This window comes from Phalangium opilio, unplaced genomic scaffold, assembly GCF_054372755.1.
Source record: "Phalangium opilio isolate 3A_F unplaced genomic scaffold, DU_Popi_V2 ptg000002l_1, whole genome shotgun sequence".
Lineage (NCBI taxonomy): Eukaryota > Metazoa > Arthropoda > Arachnida > Opiliones > Phalangiidae > Phalangium > Phalangium opilio.
The window spans coordinates 7262788-7282094 of record NW_028324144.1 but is presented as its reverse complement, the minus strand read 5'-3'; the positions used below and the strand labels follow the sequence as shown (position 1 = coordinate 7282094).

General features: G+C 37.0%; 1 protein-coding gene and 5 non-coding genes across 9 annotated transcripts in view; all 6 read left to right on the top strand.

Moving 5' to 3' along the window:
* The window catches only part of Plc21C (Phospholipase C at 21C), a 244036-nt gene that overhangs the window by 83421 nt on the left and 141308 nt on the right, over positions 1-19307 (top strand). The window lies entirely within an intron of this gene.
* Positions 8458-8564, top strand: LOC149718535 (U6 spliceosomal RNA). Its single transcript, XR_016381416.1, has one exon. It is a non-coding gene; the product is annotated as a U6 spliceosomal RNA (small nuclear RNA).
* On the top strand, positions 8812-8918 carry LOC149718534 (U6 spliceosomal RNA). The gene has a single exon (XR_016381411.1). It is a non-coding gene; the product is annotated as a U6 spliceosomal RNA (small nuclear RNA).
* Positions 9146-9252, top strand: LOC149718533 (U6 spliceosomal RNA). Its single transcript, XR_016381402.1, has one exon. It is a non-coding gene; the product is annotated as a U6 spliceosomal RNA (small nuclear RNA).
* On the top strand, positions 9475-9581 carry LOC149718532 (U6 spliceosomal RNA). The gene has a single exon (XR_016381347.1). It is a non-coding gene; the product is annotated as a U6 spliceosomal RNA (small nuclear RNA).
* On the top strand, positions 12117-12234 carry LOC149718531 (U5 spliceosomal RNA). The gene has a single exon (XR_016381371.1). It is a non-coding gene; the product is annotated as a U5 spliceosomal RNA (small nuclear RNA).

The window sequence follows — 19307 nt, the reverse complement described above, 5'->3', positions numbered from 1 at the left end:
CTTCATTTTTAGTGATTTTACATGAAACATCAATTGATTTATAATGGTTTTACATGAAATATTACTTGATTTTTAGTGATTTTACATGAAACATAAATTGATTTACAATGGTTTTACATGAAAGATAAATTGATTTATAATGGTTTTACATGAAAGATAAATTGATTTATAATGGTTTTACATGAAAGATAACTTGATTTTTAGTGGTTATACATGAAACATTACTTGATTTTTAGTGGTTTTACATGAAAAATCAATTGGGTGGCCGTTTTCAGTGGATAATCGCTTCATTTTGTCCTGTTTTTCTCTGAATAATCGTTTGTTTTTCTCGATATTTTCAATGAAAAATATCTTCATTCTGTGGCGGTTTACCCTGATCGTTGATACAATAGCTCTATTAAATTTGATAATATACTAAGCCAAGGGTAGCCAACCTTTTCTTCTAAAGGGCCAACCAAATTCGAAAATTTGAACTATGACGCGGGCTGCAAGTTTCAAATTAAAAATTAATATCACAGAAATGTGGAACATAACCACTCTTTTATTTAAAGCTCATTACACATAGCGGGAGAAAAAAACTTCCCACATTATTGAAACTTAAAAAGGGAAAAATCAAGGATATAAAGTGGAAATATGTAACCAAATCCAGAGAATGTAGCGGCTGTTCACGTTGGGGAAACGGAATAGGTTTTTATATGGAAAAGGCGGACCGCAAAACAATTAATGATAGATTAGGTTTGCGGGCCGCTTGTTGGCTACCCGTGTTTTAAGCATTGCCAACTTTCAATGCTATCTTGTTTTTCCATCATTTTCTCATTTCAAAACATTCATAAAAAAACGTTATCAAATGATTGAAAACCGATTAATGCAAATTTAATTTGAGGGTAGGCAAGTGGCGATGGACGAATGCCATATTTCTCTTCTTCAGATTCTCTCTCGAATAAAAGGCAAGGGATTATTCCACCATAATTTCTTTCGGGTCTTTCTGAAGAACTAGAAGAAAAATTTTTAAAAACTTTCAAAAAATAAAATCGCTGACAAATGGCGCCTAGATTTTAAATTCGCGTAGCACGTACAACCTCTTTTTAACTCCTTTTACTTCAAGAACTTTTTTACGGCGCTCACAACTAACGATAGATTAATTCGAAGTTGTCATTTACAGATATCGAACGTTATTAAGCTTTAGGGCTATTTATTCCCCCTTATTTTTACTGTGTTTTTACGGGTGTTTTTGAAAGTGTTGCAAGTTTAAATAATTTAAAATTCGATTGGAAATTTGGAATGAATTTTGACAATTTATCTTATTTTACTGAATTTCAAAGTTGTAAAAAAATTCGTTTCTTAAACATTAACATGCAGATGTTTAATTTTTGTTAGTCCAAGGACTATTTTGTGTTTAGTGTCAACATAAATTTATAAGATATAATATTCCATAAGTATGACACTACCTATACTTCGTAATGCTAGAGACTTACAGCTCGAGCTAGTTCGAGAACGACAAGCGAGAATTGACTACACTCGGTGGTTTATTTTGCAGTCCATCTTCCTATTTAGTCTGTACTAAGCCTTTGACAGCGCCCAGACAAACTATTTTGACTTGGGCCTTTTTATGGTTTCATAATCTGATTCAAACAAATTATCCAATTTCAAAACTAGTCCCATAACGTCGATTTTAATCTATTTCTTATACAACTCGACAATTTAACTTCCCTGCTCGTCGATAACGAAATCTTTCAACGCGAATATTTTTCGTCATAATAAGAATCTATATTAAACGGTAAAGGCGAAAATAGTACGTTTTAAATTCGCATTAAATAACACTATCCCCGCTTTTCGTTTTGGTAGAATCTGTAGGTGAGAAATGAAATATAGGCGAGGGGCCAGGAGGATGGATTTTTTTTTCTGTAAGAAAGTTTTTCTCTAGATCTCTCTGCGGAATAAATTTTAAATGCTCCTTTGATAGAATGGGGGTGGTAATTTCCTTTGGAACCGACAGAGTGAGAGAGAGATAGCGCCTTTAAAAAGGGATTTAGGGGTTCCAGCAAAAACCGGATGTGACGTCAAACGTGATGTATTTTCTTAATCGGCCAATCAATATAGAAAAAGACGTCGTTGCCGGCATCCGAGACCCTTTTGACGGAAGTTCTTCATTTATTAAGGTCGTGCATTTACAGGCCCCAGCCTGAAGTTGCCCCTAGCTAGCCTAAGTTTATAATAATAAGTCTCTCTCTCTCTCTACAAAACACTTCCGTTGTACCTTCTAAACGGAAAGTCTATATTTTACCACAATTAGGCCAGCGTGGGAAATAAGGCGCTGGCATAGGGCAAATGACCAGTTTAATAATTGCCTCCTGGGTCCAATATAAAAATTAAATCAGAGGGGGGTCAGTGGTCCGCGGGACCACTAAGAAACTTCAAGGATAATCAGAGTCCAGACATTAACTCAAATATTTAAATTACCCACTTCTTTAGTTTAGCAGACAACGTGCCCTGGTCAATGGTCATGGACCAGTTTATTTATTCCAGGCCAGGGGGGGGGGTCGCTGGCCTAATGTGCAGTTTAAAGAAATCCTTAGTTCCCACCCTGCAACTAGGTAGGAGAGATGTAGTCTGCTAATGGAATAAATGAAGCGGACTACATCAGTGGTGAATAAGAGTAGTTCCGGTCCTGAGGATCATTGCGCATGAGCCTCGTGATGTTTTGATCTATCGCTATATAAAGCACGATTTCTTGAATTTAATGGTCTGGACCTTACCTGCTAATGCTACTGAATTGAATTTCAGATTTGATAAATAGCTAAATTAGTAATACCTGCGTATTTTCAAGGCAACTCCCTCTATCCTCCATGCTTTTGGTAAGGATGATATCGTATGAGATTGAGTGTTCAAGCAATAACGCAGAAGTTCTTACACTTTTAAGGAATAACGCTGACCCATATTAATAAGCTCCATCTTCTGGCGCAAATACCAGTTGCTTTTTCAACTGAAAGCTAAATATTTTGTAAATACGTAATCTCAAATGCATACAGAGAGAAATTGAAAATGTATGGACTACCCAACGTTACAAGAGATAATTCATCTCCAGGGTCAATTAACCTCCATTTTTTATCCAAGACCTTCCGCCACCTCGGGGAGTGCGAGATTTTTTAGCCAATAATTTAGCATAGCTCATTTCTCCTGCTGGGCGTTTACCATTGCGCAGTTTTCACTTGAACCATGTATTGTGTTAGAGAATAGACTTACGGTTATTAGTTTATGGCTCTGATATTTACTCCTTTCTGTTTCGCTTGTCACTAAAAATTTTGTCATTTTCTTTGCTGCGCCAGAAGCACGTAACCCTGTTTCAGGACAAGCCTGTATATAGCATCAGTAATACGTGCGATGTGTGATGAAATTTTCCAATTATACTTTGGTTGTTTGCTAGTGTAGTGGATGTAACATCGTATATTAAATTTCCGGGTTGTTTGCGATTATGCCTAGGACCTTTCCATGAAATCTATTTTGGTGTACCCTGGGTATCTATTTCGAGCATTTTCCATAAAAAACAGGTTTAGATTTGAATATCTTAAGTTTACTTCTCCGAGCGACGATGACGTCATGGAGAGATATTACACTGAACGTGTCGGGTTGCGTGTGTGTCTGTCACCGCGTTCGCAGTTGGAAAATCGGAGTAATTTTTGGCTTCTACTCCCATCGTTAGGATTAAGAAATACGCAGCGATTGGCTAGGGTTACAAGAAACGTCTAGCCTCCCAATGGCAGAACTTCCACTAAAGGTTTATCCAATTGCAGGTTTTCTACCCTAAATTTCCAAAATTTGTTAAAGAGGCATACGCTTGAATTCAAACGTCAACAATAGCTATGTCTAAAATGATTTAAGGAATAAAGTTTCTTAAAATAATTTAACTAGAATTAAGGTAAATTACTGACGATTAAAATAATTAATATCAATTATATTTATTTAATTGTTTAAGAAAAACCACTTAATTGCGTCTCGACTCGGAGAGGTTTATTTTGGTTTCCCAACTTTTTTTACTATAATATATTTTACATATGCCACCGATAAATCGTATTATGAAACCGAATTGAAGCAATTCTTGGAGTTTTAAGTGTCAACGAGCAAGAAGTGATATCTAGTTTATTAGGGAGAAGGTATAAGTTGGCTAAGTATTCTCGCGCCACAGTCCCAGTCTCCCTTTCAAAATACAAGGGGGGACGTAAAAGGAGGCCGGGCTATTTTGCTTCTCCTCAGTCGTAAAATACATAATTTTATTCATTCGCGTCGCGCTGACGTGAGTTATGAGATGCTGGTTGTAATTTAGAGGCGGGGATTAACTCCGTACCTACGTTTGGACTGTGGCGAATTTATACCTTCACCCTAATAAACTAGATATCATTTCTTGCAACGAGTTTCAGCTTTTCGGTTTCAATTTTTTTTTTGTTAAAAGCTTGGAAGAAGTTGATTGAAAACTGACCTCTAGGCAGTTAATTCTTGGCCAAAACTGTATTTCTTGTATCCCCTCTCCACAATTTGCCATCCAAAACTCCGTTCTTATAAGCTACGCTTGGTGTTTTATAATCAGAAGTAGCTAAAAACTATATTTTTGTAACAATGTAGTATAGTGGTATAACTTTTGTTTTACACATGTCTGTGTATTTCGATGGCTCTCTCCATAATTGATAATACCCCAAATCCCCACGGAGGTTGATATGTACTTTCTAATAAATTGCTTCGACGGTTTCTCAAATAATACTTTTACACGTCGATGACCTCGCCAGTTCATTTTATTTTTTTTTTTTTTTAATTTCGCTAAAGTGATGATCCACTTCCTATCCTAAGGTTCATGAAATACGTACATTGTAAAGCTAAGCTCTAATATACGACACTCGCATCAATATTGTCTTATTAATTAAGTTGTTATAAAGAATGGGGTTTTAAATTTAGTCAGTTGCGGCTGTCACTTGATACTTGATCGGCTTATACCATATTTTTATCGATCTTCTTTTTCTTGGCATAGTTATTATTAATTCATAATTTATTAAGTGTAATATAGCAAACGTCAGTAGCGTCGCTAGGGTGTGAAATTTGGGGGATTAATCTGGGCAAACTATTTAAAAGTTATTATAAGAAATTAATTACTAAATTTTGCATAATTGGTTCATTTGAATATGTGTAGATCTTTATAACTATGCGAAAATTTGTGTCAAAGTGAAAATACTCTTATTTAAAAGTCAAACTTTATTCATAAAGAGTATAGAACCGAATTTATTGACTATGAGACAATTCTGGATGAAGTAATTTCACTTGTTTGAAGCTTAGTTTTGGTTTTGCTTTGCTGTTAGTCAACACTACTGAGACTCCCTTTGAAAGAATGGGAAATATTTTACATATCTCCATCTGTTGAATGGCCTCTATTTATTTGTTTTTCCTTCATTTCTTTGTTTTTCTTTTCTTCAAAATTGTGCTGATTGATATTGAAATTCATCTCTACGAAGATGAAACTTATCCATTCTATCAATATAAGTTTTTATATATTGCTACAGAATTTTAGGGGGCCACGAGCAAATATTTGGTAGGGTTTACTGATTTCGTCGAGGATTTCGTTTTAATTCTTTTGAACATTAGATTAAGCGTTGAAGGCTTTTAAGCATGTATTAGAAATATTGATCATTAAATTAGAAAACCAGGATAACTGTAGTATATGATATAGTCTTGTGTAATTATGTTGAATGTAAGTTTAAAATATGCATGTACTAAAGCAAACAGCCGTCATGTGAAGGCCGAACTAACTAACAATATAAATACTGTAAATTAATTTTAATTAGGCGCAACATGTGCTTTAATCATCCGAGTACCTCATCTACCATGAGATATTAAGGGGCAATTTAGCAACACTACTTTGTAAGTGGGGTGGCGTAGCGGTTAGCGCTTTCGCCTCGCAGCAAGAGGATCCCGGGTTCGATCCCGGACTGTGGCACCGGGTGAAAAATCTGGGAAGATATCCTTCTGCGTAGAGTTTGCAAGTTCTCTCCCCGCTTGTTAAAGGAGTTTTCCTCCGTGGTCTAACCCGGTTTCTCCTTTCCATCAAAATTTGTAGAGGTTAACGGTAATAGTTAGTGTAGGGCGCTGTCGGTTAGTTGTGGCATAGGGGCTAGCCACCACCCCTCTATGCATTGTAAAGGCGTTAGATAAGTGGCAATAAGTCGCAAGATGACTTGGCCCAATTAGCTTGCTAGCTTTAACTTTATGTTACTTATTGATACGTCAAGAGTTTTCCTCTTTTTTATCAATGCGCTTGCGCAAAACTGCAGTATATCTCTTGTCATTATTTGTCACTTTTAATAATCAAGGAACCGGTACGACACAACACAACGGTAATTGCAAAGTCCGAGGGGTCCAAAACTTGCTGGAATAAGGATTTTAAAGATTGTTCGCAAATTTAACGATGCTCTGTTTTCAATTTTCTATATTCTAAATATATTGATAAAATTTAATCTTGGAACAGAAATATGGCTCGAGAGTTAATGCCCTTCCCCTCTGTAAAACAACATCCTTTCAAGTCCAGGGTTCTGATTTCAGAAATGTCGGATTTTCTTGTCCAATTTCATAATGGGTGTGCTTCTGCGCTCCATAGGTCATTTCAGCGGAAGATATTAGCAAACTTTTACTTGCCTTTAAAAGGAAAGTGTTTGAGATATTTTAAGACTTGGATGGTATGACGTTCTCCTGGAATTCAAATGGTCCTCAAGGAAGTTCGATGACAGCGTTGTTAGCTCTTTCCTCCACAAATCTATTTCTCAAAGTAAAAGGTGAAAAGAAATCTATATATATCGAGGTTGACATCCTATTTAGAGAGCTTTTCCTTTCGTATTCGAGTTGTCGTATTTTTGGAATTTTACTTTTGTGTCTTTCCAATAATAACTTTGTTTGTCACAACGAATAAAGAGATCGAGTCATATTTTTCAAAAATATGACGCCAGGAAGGTTCATAACAATGGAATTTTTCCAAAACTTATGCGCGTATTAATTTGTTCGGAAACAGGAGTGAATGACATGGAGTTTAAACCATGAAGGAGAAAGGGATGGAGTGGCAATCCCCATACCTATAACGTTGCCTCTGTACCCCATCACCTACGGCCCCGAAGTCCTCCCAGCATCCTCAGCGTTTACGTAGGGTCGTACAGTACGAAATCGTAAAGGACGCACACCCCCTCTGTCTTAAAAATATAATCTAGTTCTCATACAAATATAATGGCGCTACGCGGCAGCACTTAACAATCGCCTACCGAAGGGTAGGGTCGTGCGCAAGGTACTCTGGAAGAGTTTCAGTGCCTCAGGTCGCCCATCATCATTTCCACTCCATCTTACCTCTTTTCTCTCCTGTTTAAACTGTTTGGTGTCTGTGATAATTAAAACACTCTTTGCCTCTCATTTTTGCTCTGCCAAGGTCTTCCGCTATATATTTCATAAAGTTTGTTTGCATCAATTTAAACGTTTGATCCAACCTTGGGTCCTAGGACTCCTAGGGCCCAAATTTGCTGGTCAACCGTCCGTGCAGTGACCCCCTTAGTTTTTAAAAAAATTATGTGACAATTTAAAATTCTATTGGAAACTGTCCAGTGTCCTGTGCTTATTTCCGGCCCTGTCCAAAGCCGTTTTAAGTTGGTTCACGAAGCAACTTCAAGAAACCGCGTTTGTAATTAGCTTCTCGGGTTCACACTTAATTAACTGTGGAAGCGTTTTGAATCGCTTCGAACTGGTTTCCCATGATGTGACACTTTCCACTCAGTATGACCCAAAAACACACCCTTTTATTTATGACAGACTTACCAGAAGAAGCACCCTGTATATAAGTCCATACTTTTATAGTTACTTTGTTGCTGTTTAAAGTGTCTCGGTCGGTGATTGCGTTTCATTTTGTTTTGCTCATTAAATAGCGATAAGGAAAGGATTGGGCGCCGCCCTTCCATCCCACTTTGTCCTCTTGAAAAGAAAAAAAATAGAGTTCGCTTTCTTTTTACTATACATATAGTTTTCTTTTGGCTATAATGGCTTTTTATTGCTCTCCTTAATTGGGCCAGACTTGATTTATTTCCAGGACTAAAGAGAATTTAACCTTCCAATGGCGATAAAATGGGAACTGACGGGATTACTTCGGATTTGCTGTACTTCTTATTTTATTTTGTTGTTGTTGTTACAGCGTCGCTACATGGAACTATTTATTCTATTGGGGATGAAATGTTTTTACTCTCTTTGGAAATTGATTGGGTTTGCTTTGTAATCAGCTTAATTAATTATCCCATTAATATTTAATTTTCTGTGCAGTTTCGTGTACTATGTGTGTAGAAATATTTGGGATGTAGGTATATTTTCATCTGATCTCACGTTGTCATAGCAACTTAGTGGAGTGTCAACCTAGGCCCGGAATTGTATTTTTGTAGGATATATGGACAGAGATTGCTTATTACGGCACTACATATGCTAAAATTGGAACGATGCAGAGAAGATTAGCATGGCCCCTGCGCAAGGATGACACGCAAAATCGTGAAGCGTTCCAATATATATTTTGTTTCATTATGAACATACAATATTGAGTTCATTATAAACTAAAGTTATCTTATCTAACTACCGCTCACCTGGAATATTTTTCGGCTAGGTCGTAGTTTTCATTACTTTTTACACGAATATAAACAAAATTATAAGAAATTATGTTCCATTCTCTTAATTATCAGTGTTTTTCTGAAATATACGCCCATTTTACTATTTTTCGAAAAGTGGGGTATAAATAGACGTGGATAGCGGTTAAATAATGTAGTAGCTTCGCCACTACAAATACTAAAATTGGAACGATACAGAGAAGATTAGCATGGCCCCTGCGCAAGGATGACACGCAAAATCGTGAAGCGTTCCAAATTTTTAATTCTTTTTTTTTTTCATCATTTAAAATATTAAGTTGATTATAAACTGAAATTCTAATATTTTTCGGAAAAGTAGTAGTTTACATTAGTTAATACACGAACAGAAACATAACTACAGGAAATTATAAGGCATTCTCTTAATAATCAGTGTTTTTCTGAAATATACGCCTACTTAATTCTTTTTCGAAAAGTGGGGTATATATAGACGTGTAAAGCGAATTGGTAATGTAGTAGCTTCGGCACTACATATACTAAAATTGGAACGATACAGAGAAGATTAGCATGGCCCCTGCGCAAGGATGACACGCAAAATCGTGAAGCGTTCCAAATTTTTAATTCCTTTTTCATTATTCTAAATATTAAGTTGATTATAAACTCAAATTCTAATATTTTTCGGCTAAGTAGTAGTTTACGTTAGTTAATACACGAACAGAAACATAACTACAGGAAATTATAAGGCATTCTCTTAATAATCAGTGTTTTTCTGAAATATACGCCCACTTTACTCCTTTTTCAAAAATGGGGTATATATAGAAGTTGGAAAGGCTTAGATATTGTAGTTGCTTCGGCACTACATATAATAAAATTGGAACGATACAGAGAAGATTAGCATGGCCCCTGCGCAAGGATGACACGCAAAATCGTGAAGCGTTCCAAATTTTTAAGATTAATTTTTAACTCTTCCCGCGTTTAGAACTTTAGAATTCAATGTATTGATGGTCAAGTAGGTGTTAAGCTAAACTGTTGGGAGGTTCTTAAATAGTTTACAGGCTAGGGGTCCGGAGACCCAACCTTGAGGAACTAAACCATGCTACTTCAAGTGTTACTAATATTGATTTCAACCAGGACAGTTTGGTTTAATTCTGTAATGATTTTAACGAATTGTGACTGTACATAAAGAACAAATAGAGAACTTTCTGAATTATGAAGGATTGGACGAAAGGCATTTTCTCTGTTATTATTGTTATAGTAGAAATGGTAAAATATACTTTCGGCTATTTCCCTATGGCGCCAATTTTCGATTTTATTTTTACTTAAGAGTGACAGTAAAAAATACTTTGTCTTCTGTCAAAAATAGGATAAAACGTTCTTGAGGGAGGCGCGTTTGTACACTTCGTTATCGGAAAATTGGGCCAATAAGAAGAAAAAATATTTTTATTTCACTGGTTCTCTAGGCTCGTAGTATTGGTATACCGTTCACGTAGCTCTCTCGTTAGAGTAACAACGTTAAAGACTAAAGTTTTCACACCAGAGGGCGAAAAGGTCTAGGTCCTGGCAGAAATAAGCCCCGCTGTTAAGGACAGAACCTAATAAAATTTTCTCTTGAAGTGTGTTACAAAGAAGGAGGCAGCGGCTGGGGCTTTACAGTTGCGCGCCCTCTAGTGGCGGAAAAAAACATTAGTTCAATACAAGAAGGCCCGGCTTTATTCACTATTATTTAATAGTATTGGTCCATTTGAGCGCCGCATAGTTCTCAAGAATCTCGCGGCGTTTTCCGCGGGAAAAATAAAATCACGTGATCGGCCGCCATTTACGGAGAGAGGGATTTTTTTCGCATAGCTAACTTGATCACGTCCGTGAGCGGGTGGGCCCTGGGCCGTGGTTTTGGTAACTGATTATCGTCTGCTTCATAATTGAGTGAACTGCTGGGCACAATTATAAAATGGCAGCTTCCTAGCCTTATTCTTTAATTTTTTACATATTTTGTTCCACGTTTAGAAATTGAGGTTTCCAATTTATTTAAATAGTATTGAAATAAGGCCAATTAAAGTTTCCGTGAACAAAAATTAACCTTTAGGGATGTTCTGTGTCCAAATACGGAATGAATAGCAGCCGACGACAATCAGTCCAAAAAAATACTAGGGAAATGTGTCTGGCAGCATTGCACCTCCGAAAATGGCGCTAGGTTTCGCCGCCGAAAATGAGCGACCGCCGTATCGGCGGCGTTACTTCAATATGGACCAGGACTTGGTCCATTTGAGCGCCGCATAGTTCTCAAGAATCTCGCGGCGTTTTCCGCGGGAAAAATAAAATCACGTGATCGGCCGCCATTTACGGAGAGAGGGATTTTTTTCGCATAGCTAACTTGATCACGTCCGTGAGCGGGTGGGCCCTGGGCCGTGGTTTTGGTAACTGATTATCGTCTGCTTCATAATTGAGTGAACTGCTGGGCACAATTATAAAATGGCAGCTTCCTAGCCTTATTCTTTAATTTTTTACATATTTTGTTCCACGTTTAGAAATTGAGGTTTCCAATTTATTTAAATAGTATTGAAATAAGGCCAATTAAAGTTTCCGTGAACAAAAATTAACCTTTAGGGATGTTCTGTGTCCAAATACGGAATGAATAGCAGCCGACGACAATCAGTCCAAAAAAATACTAGGGAAATGTGTCTGGCAGCATTGCACCTCCGAAAATGGCGCTAGGTTTCGCCGCCGAAAATGAGCGACCGCCGTATCGGCGGCGTTACTTCAATATGGACCAGGACTATTTAGAATATCAACATAATAAAATTATAACAATTAAATAAAATTGCTTCAATATAATGAAATATTTTCACTATAACCAAATGTTTTAATAAAATAATATTATTAGCGATAAATATTAAACCAGCAACAAAATCACATTCCCAGCAATAACTTTCATTTTAAAATTGGTGATTTTCCATTTCCCAATACTGTCACCAGAATCTACTGCAACATTTCCCCAAAAATGTTTGCTAACGTTGGAACTAGAATATCCGACAAGGACGAGTCTGATCCAAAATCCAAGCATTGCAAACTATAGAAAAGCGAGAGTGAAAATTGAAAAGCTGCTTGAAAGTTTCAAAACTACACAGTTTTTAAAAGTTACGGTAATTTCACATCTCTAATCTTAGACATTGAACTAAAACAGTACGAAATTTATTTATTTATTTATTTATTTCTGAATTTCATCTGTTTAACTCTAATATTACAAAGCCAAATTGATCATAACTCCGAAAATTATTGCGTTAGTTCGAATATTTTTTAACTATTTTAAGGATACAAGCATTTGACCGTATATCGAATAACATATAATCGAAAATATTTATACACCAATGTAGGAATTTACATTTTAACAGTGGATACTCCTACTTTTGGCAGGGGAAAATGTGATATATTATAGTATCAGAGTGTTAGAGTTGGGTATCTCTGAATTTCGATTCAGGTAAATGAGTGCTCGTTTCTTCGCACTGCGTATTAATCTTTCGCTTTTTACTAAAGATTACCGTGTGAAGGAACGTTAAGAGCCGCTAATGGAATTTTTGAATGTCCTTGGCATTAAAGCCAAGGACGCCTTTAAATAATAAAATTAATTACACATTATTCATATATCTATATGTGAGAGAAGCATCAGTTTGCGTGAGAAATTAGCTTTCATAGGATGTTGAAGGAGTTACTTTCAGAAGAAGTCTGTCTGTACATAACGGTACTTCTGTAAGAGGTAAGATGGTCGGAGTGCAAATGATTATGGGCGATACACTCCCAGTGTACCTTGCGCGCGGCACGCTCCTACCTTAAGGTAGGCGATTGTTCAGTGCTGCCGCGTAGCGCCATTGTATTTGTATGAGAACTAGTTTCTATATTAAAAACACAGGGGGCGTCCTATACATTTCCGTACTTAAACGCTGAGGATGCCGGGAGGACTTCGCTGCCATAGATAGGTGGGGGAACAGAGACAACGTTATAGGTATTGGTATTACCATTCCATCCTTCTCTCCTTCAATGGAAAACGTAAGGGCGGCTTTGCATATGTCGAACCTCAGGTTTAGTCCGCTTCATATTAGCAGGTTAGTTCGCCATTTTTGTGGTGTTGGAGGGCGAATGATAAACTGAAAACGACGTTGTAGCTCAATTAACGCGATTTATAAACAAGTTTAGTATTTGCAGTATTGGGTTATTCAAAACAGTCACAGGTTTTTTTTGTGTGTGAGAACTAGGTTATAGACTGGGGCGGCTGAATCATACGCCCTACCAAAACGTTTCGTTGTCGTAAATGGGGGTAGAGAAGCAACGTTATGGGGGATAGATTGCCTCTCCATCTAACACTCTCCTCTAAGCTCTTAGGGACATAATAGATGGTTTTTCAAATATGAAAAGAGTGAACTACTTCCCATGAAAACGATATTAACTTCTAGAATAGCGAGCGAGTACATGGATAGAAATTGGAAGCTAACCATGGAGGTAACGAAGTTGTTTTACGAGTATGGGGGATTCGAATGGGATGGTGATAAGGATAAGGCCTATCGTGTGGATCATTTATCGATTATTCCTAAGTATCAAGGGAACGGGGGAAAGGGGATCTTTCTTATTAGAGACAGACTAAACAGACACCACCAACATCCTTCACAAACACCCTTTCTCTATATAGTTCTCTCTCGTGTCGTATATATGTTTATAGACAGAAACAAGGTCAACGTTCCCCTAATGGGACCAGAAATACGATATTTAATAGTGACTTACTATATAAGATTAAGACTAAGACGCTTCCAAGCTAAATTACTTACTTATTAGTTTGAAGAGCGATTATTTCGATTGTGCAGTCAAATTCAATGTGAAATAATATAAAATGATGGAAAACATGTTGCTTCTCAAATTCAACCCTTTGCACAAATTCATTTCTAGTAGACTCGCTATTGAAAGGGATAAAGTAGCTCAGGGATAGATTTAATTTTAGAAGCAGGAATGGAGAACGGTTAGTTTTACTCCAATCCGACTCATAGCCCAGTATAGAGCCCCTCCCTCTAACACGTGACGAAAAATTTAAATTATATTATTGCCTCACTTAAACTACGTTTTGATGACGTTGATGACGGGGACGGCGAAAAAAAAGACGTAATTCCTTTTTACCTCTGTCGCTATGACCCTGCCTCTTAATTCTTTCATACCCCTCCGGGACTTTGACGCGCCCAAATTACTCTGTTCTTCATTCCTTCTTCTAAAATTATATCTATCCCTGGTTCCAATAATAATTTTATTATAACATTCACTTCATTAGAAAAATATGTTAATTCACAAAACTAAATTAAAATTTCGATGTAAATTTGATATGAGATGGGTATAGTGTGCTAAAAAAATCAAGGGACATATTTCAATTTCTTAATAATTAATGCTCCCAAACATTTTTAAAATTGCAAAAGTATGGATTTTCTTCCATGTTTTTTTTCTGGGATTTCTTTTTAATATTTCAAATTTTCGATTTTATCTTGACTTAAATAAACAAATTCACTAGTATGGAATATTCTTTTTAGACAATTATAAGATCGTATCTGTCATAGACTACGAAACTTTGATGTTAAAATTTCCCCATTTTTAGTTTTCCCTGACCATTTTAGGAGGTCAAAAGCTATTTATATACGTTAACATTATATTTTTAATAATGCTATTTTTCGTAAATCAATTCTTCAGGAAATTCTGTTTTTAAACGTATCTATTGCCAAGTGCAGCGCTAGTGTAACAATTTACTTTGTGAATTTCGAAAACCCAAAATATTTCCTCCCTGATTTCAACATCTCCTAGTGACGATGACGTTAGCATGGCTTCCACCAAAGTTCACGCTATTGCGGATTCATTATTTCTGAATCAATCGCCTTACATACCCTAAAGTTCCAAAAATTATTAAAGAGGCATACGCTTGAATTCAAACGTCAACAATAGCTATGTTTAAAACGATTTAACTGGAATTAAGGTAAACTAATGACGATTAAAATAATTAATATCAATTATATTTATTTAATTATTTAAGAAAAATCTCTTAATTGCGTCTCGACTCAGAGACGTTTATTTTGGTTTCCCAACTTGTTTTTTGACCTATATGGCAACCTTGTAGACAAAAATAGGCCACCTCAAGACCAGGTATCGTTAACACGTTTTTAACGCCGTTTGTTGCTGTATATATATTCTATAATTGGGTGATAGATAATTACAGTAGGAAAATTCTGAATTCCTTCCTTCCTTCCGTGGAATATCGAGGTTCTAGTAATAACGGACCCCGGTAGCTTGGCGGAGGAGATATTTTGTCCGCACCTCTGGTATATTTAGGTTGTCGTTCGTGGTGCGTCTTGTTGACTCCCCGACTTTAGCAAAGGCTTAAAGTTTGGGGGATCTGGGCAATAAATCTCGATGTTGGCTATCGCGTAAAACTAGAAGGCGATGGAAATAGGTAGGAAGCGCTAGAGCATCGCTGGAGATGGAGAGGTGAGCCATCCCGAGGAATACCGGAGCAACGACGGTGAGTGAGCCCTGTGCCGACGTTGAAGCGACCTCCCGCGGTCTTGACCCGAAACAATTCGATCCATTGTCTCGCGCGGGCGCTGAGAGAAAGTCTATATATTGAATCCACGCTACACGTAGAAGCATTTGACTTAAATGGTTTGGGAACTTCCCTTTTAAAGATGATGAAAACCTTCCTCACAATTCCATAAAGGTTGTCTCATTCATCTCCTCAGCTTTTTTGAGAAATAAATATTCCTCTTTTGATTATTATGATGTAGGTAGTTTTCTGTTCTTCATCACGCATTAACTAATCACGTGACATTACGTGTATACGCCCTGTATTGTTGAAGTGGCCGGAAATCAAAATTGAAGCCAAGGCTTAATGTATTCATAAAGTACAGACAATTATTAAATGAAGCGAAATTTCAATTCTCATGCAATATTTTAATATCTTCTGGGGTTTTTCTACTTGTGTTAAGATAATAGCTTGATTTGATCAGGTAGGAGTAGAAAAGGAGATTAATTGTACAACCTTGAATCTTATCTCTCTGAACTGTAGAAAGGAGATCGCTTATCACGTTAAAAAACAACTTTCTGACTTTTCTACAAATAAGTGTGGATTGTTGGTCAGGAAAGTTACGACGGTCGAGGAAAACCAAGAAATAGACCACTTCGATGCTTTCCATCTCACTTTTTGGCGCCTGCGCAGTAGTCTTTTTGTATCATGATAGTGCGCAGAGACGGCAATGTATCAACCCCATTGTACGTCCCGGTATTAAGGCTTGCCCACCTCCTTTTATACGTCGAAAAGGTCTATTCGAGGAATTCCTGTTGGCTCGCTAGTTTCTTGCTTAAATTAAGATAATAAAGTTCATGGTATTAGTCAACTGTCCGACGTCTCTACAAAAGAGCGGGGAATTTGTTCCGTGAACTGAGTAAAGTTACTTTAGACGTTCAGGGAAAACCTTCTAACCCATGAAAATCTATTCCGGAGCCTTGAAAGCTCATGACATAAACCATTGTTTTCTTACATCAAAGTACCATGATCTTTCCATCCTTTTTTGAAAAATTTCTTCAACCTTCTTTTGGGTATTTGTTTTAGTTTTGTGTCGTTTTACAATCGAAAGCGGTATATATATATACCTACATTGATACAGTCAAACCCCCCAGATTCTATTCCGAGGACCTTTATAAATGATCCGGCCTGTTGTCTCCTTCTCTTGTAAGCGTAGCAATCCTCCTCTTTATCGGCTCTTTTTTATTTTCTTTGTTTCTAGGCCTGCAGAATAGCTTTTGTCCACCTCAGGCTAAATTTACTCGGTCTGGGTATACGGAGGTCGCGGAAAACGCTTTTATATAGTTTTGCCGCGATTGATTCATTGTAGACCGAGTGCGAGCTACAGGGTTATTTTTAGATTCTAGTCCTCGATCTATAATGTCATAAGTTACATTCGCGAACCAACCAGATGTCATTCTCAAAAATTAGTTCACAAGCTAGGATCCATATTACCAGAAGGGGATAATAGAAGGATGCCACTCTGTATCATCTTAATACATTAGTTATGTAACGTCATTCTTCCCAAGCTCGCCCTTTTTGTTTGCTCTCCCGCTCATCAAACTACAGATGGGCATCGCACCGTAAGGTGAATTCTATAACTGTTTGGTACTAAGTCCTCAACAATCAACTCCCTAACCTCGTCTTGGGGTGAGACAAAAATCTATAAGTGCGTCTTGCCAAATAGTTTAACGCAAATAGACTAATGATGAGGGAACTATTTATCGCGTATGTGATTCGGTTTAGTGACCTTGCTCAAAATGTTCCGATGTTGGGAAGAATGAAATTACACTTACCCCGCTTTGTGGTACACTTCTCTCGAAGAGATGTATTATATACTTCTGATATTACTTACTTTTTATTGACGACGAAATATTACAGGGTGTTTTAAGGCTGTACTATAAGGGGCGAGATAATGTATAGTTTTGATTTTAAAATAAACTTTAAGTTTACTATATATAAACAGAGATTGATGTAATTTGAGAAGCAGGAACGGAGAACAGAGTAATCTGGGCGCGCGTCGAAGTCCCGGACCCCCTTCTCTGAAAGAAGAGGCGGGTCATAGCCACAGAGGTAAAAAGGAACTACGTATTTTTCACCGTCCCCGACATCTGCAACGTCATCAAAACGTAGTTTAAGTGAGCCAATGAGATAATTTAAACTTTTTGTTGCGTGTTCGAGGGAGGGCTCTATACTGGGCTATGAGTCGAACTGAAGTAAATACTAACCGTTCAGGAAATGGCATCTTAAGGATTGCAAGTTGAAGAAAACTATGTATTCCTGCTGTAATAAATGAAATTCTATTCCTCTAAAATAAATGGATTTTATTCCTCTAAAATAAATGGATTTTATTCCTCTAAAATAAATGGATTTTATTCCTCTAAAATAAATGGATTTTATTCCTCTAAAATAAATGGATTTTATTCCTCTAAAATAAATGGATTTTATTCCTCTAAAATAAATTAATTTTATTATTCTAAAATAAATAAAGTTATATACTAGTTTTTAAGCCTGTCGTTTACAGGAAAGGGAGGTAGGGTTCACCTAAACTATAAGGGAAAGGCCAAAGTAAAGACTAGGCCAGAATAAAGACGTTAGAAATCTTTTTTGGATTTTCACGTATTTAGGGATAAAAACTTTAGGGAGAACGCTCTTAGGAATTTTCACAGCATTTACGGGATCTCAGGAAATCCCTTGCCAAATTTCAACCTTCTACCTAACCCAGAAGTAGGTTAAAAAGTACCCTTTGCAGGAAAAACAGACTGTCATTCGCCTCAGGGATTGCATGCATCTGGATAATAAAAATATGTAAAGTTTTGTTATTATAAGACTGCTCTGCTTTCCACTCAAAACTGATTTGCTTTCCCGAGAGGGCGCTCAGTATACCCATCAGAGGGGCGGGTTCAATTCGGTCATTGAGTTTTACACGCACGAATAGTCTAAATGACGAATATTATTCTTAATATAGCTTGAATAAACCCAACAGTTATGTACAATGTACATTAAATCGGACATCAATCTTGAAAGGGCACCGCCCATCTGTCAATATATCACCAGAAAAGGAAACTTTAGAAACCCCACCCCAATTTCGAAAACACAACTTGAAATTATCCCCTAAGCTTCAATTCCCAACAGTTATGGTCTGGATAGAAAAATGGCAATCTTCAAAAATTATAACCCCCTTTGGCCCAAATTTCCTACAATTTTTCACGTCTATATAGCTAACTCATCACGTACTGTTAACCACACACCTTTAATAATCGTGCAGGAAGTCGGTTTGATAACTTCATCAAAAAGAAAGGGCTGCGAAGAATTTATTTTATTTCACCAAAAGATATTGTTAGCTGGTTGATAGTTAAGATTTGTAACGTATAGATGAACGCCTTTAGTACGTTTGCTTCAGTGCTACGCTAAGAAATGGTTGAGCAGATATATTTTTCACGTGAGATGGTGCCACTCTCTCTACTATCAGACCCAGAGTTTAGACTGGCGAGAAGCTCGAGACGCGTATAGGATTCCCGCGCTTTTTTTCCTCACGTCATAGTGATGTCATCAAACGGGCGAACAAGCTCAACAAGACAAAATTATTGATATATCGAAACTGAGTTTTCGTGATTTTTGAATGGATTTTAAAAATAGAAGCGGTTCAATTATATTAAAAACTTGATATTTTGAAAGTAGAGTCTTGAAAGTGTGACATAATACCACTTTCGTCGCAAAATATGAAATTGTAAATTCGCACACCCTTTTAGAAATTGGTCCTTTTACCAAAGTTTCCAACTCTTACTCTTGCAATTATCGATTTAATAAGCTCGTTGCTTGATATTCATGTGAAAATGTATAGTGATTCAAGTTTTAAGAGTAAGGTGGAAACGGGGGAGGGAGGGAGGTTGAGAGAGTTTTGACCAATACGTCAAAAGCATGGATGCTCGTGCCGTTTGACGCGTGGAATGGCTGCTCTTACGCGTGTTATTTTGGGCGTATCCGAAACCATTTCGGCGTTCGAAGATGAATGACTTTTAAGGCTCACCTTTCGCCTTAATGATACGAGGCCTAATTCGAAGAGCGCCGTTTCGAACCACCTCCCCCCTTCCCTC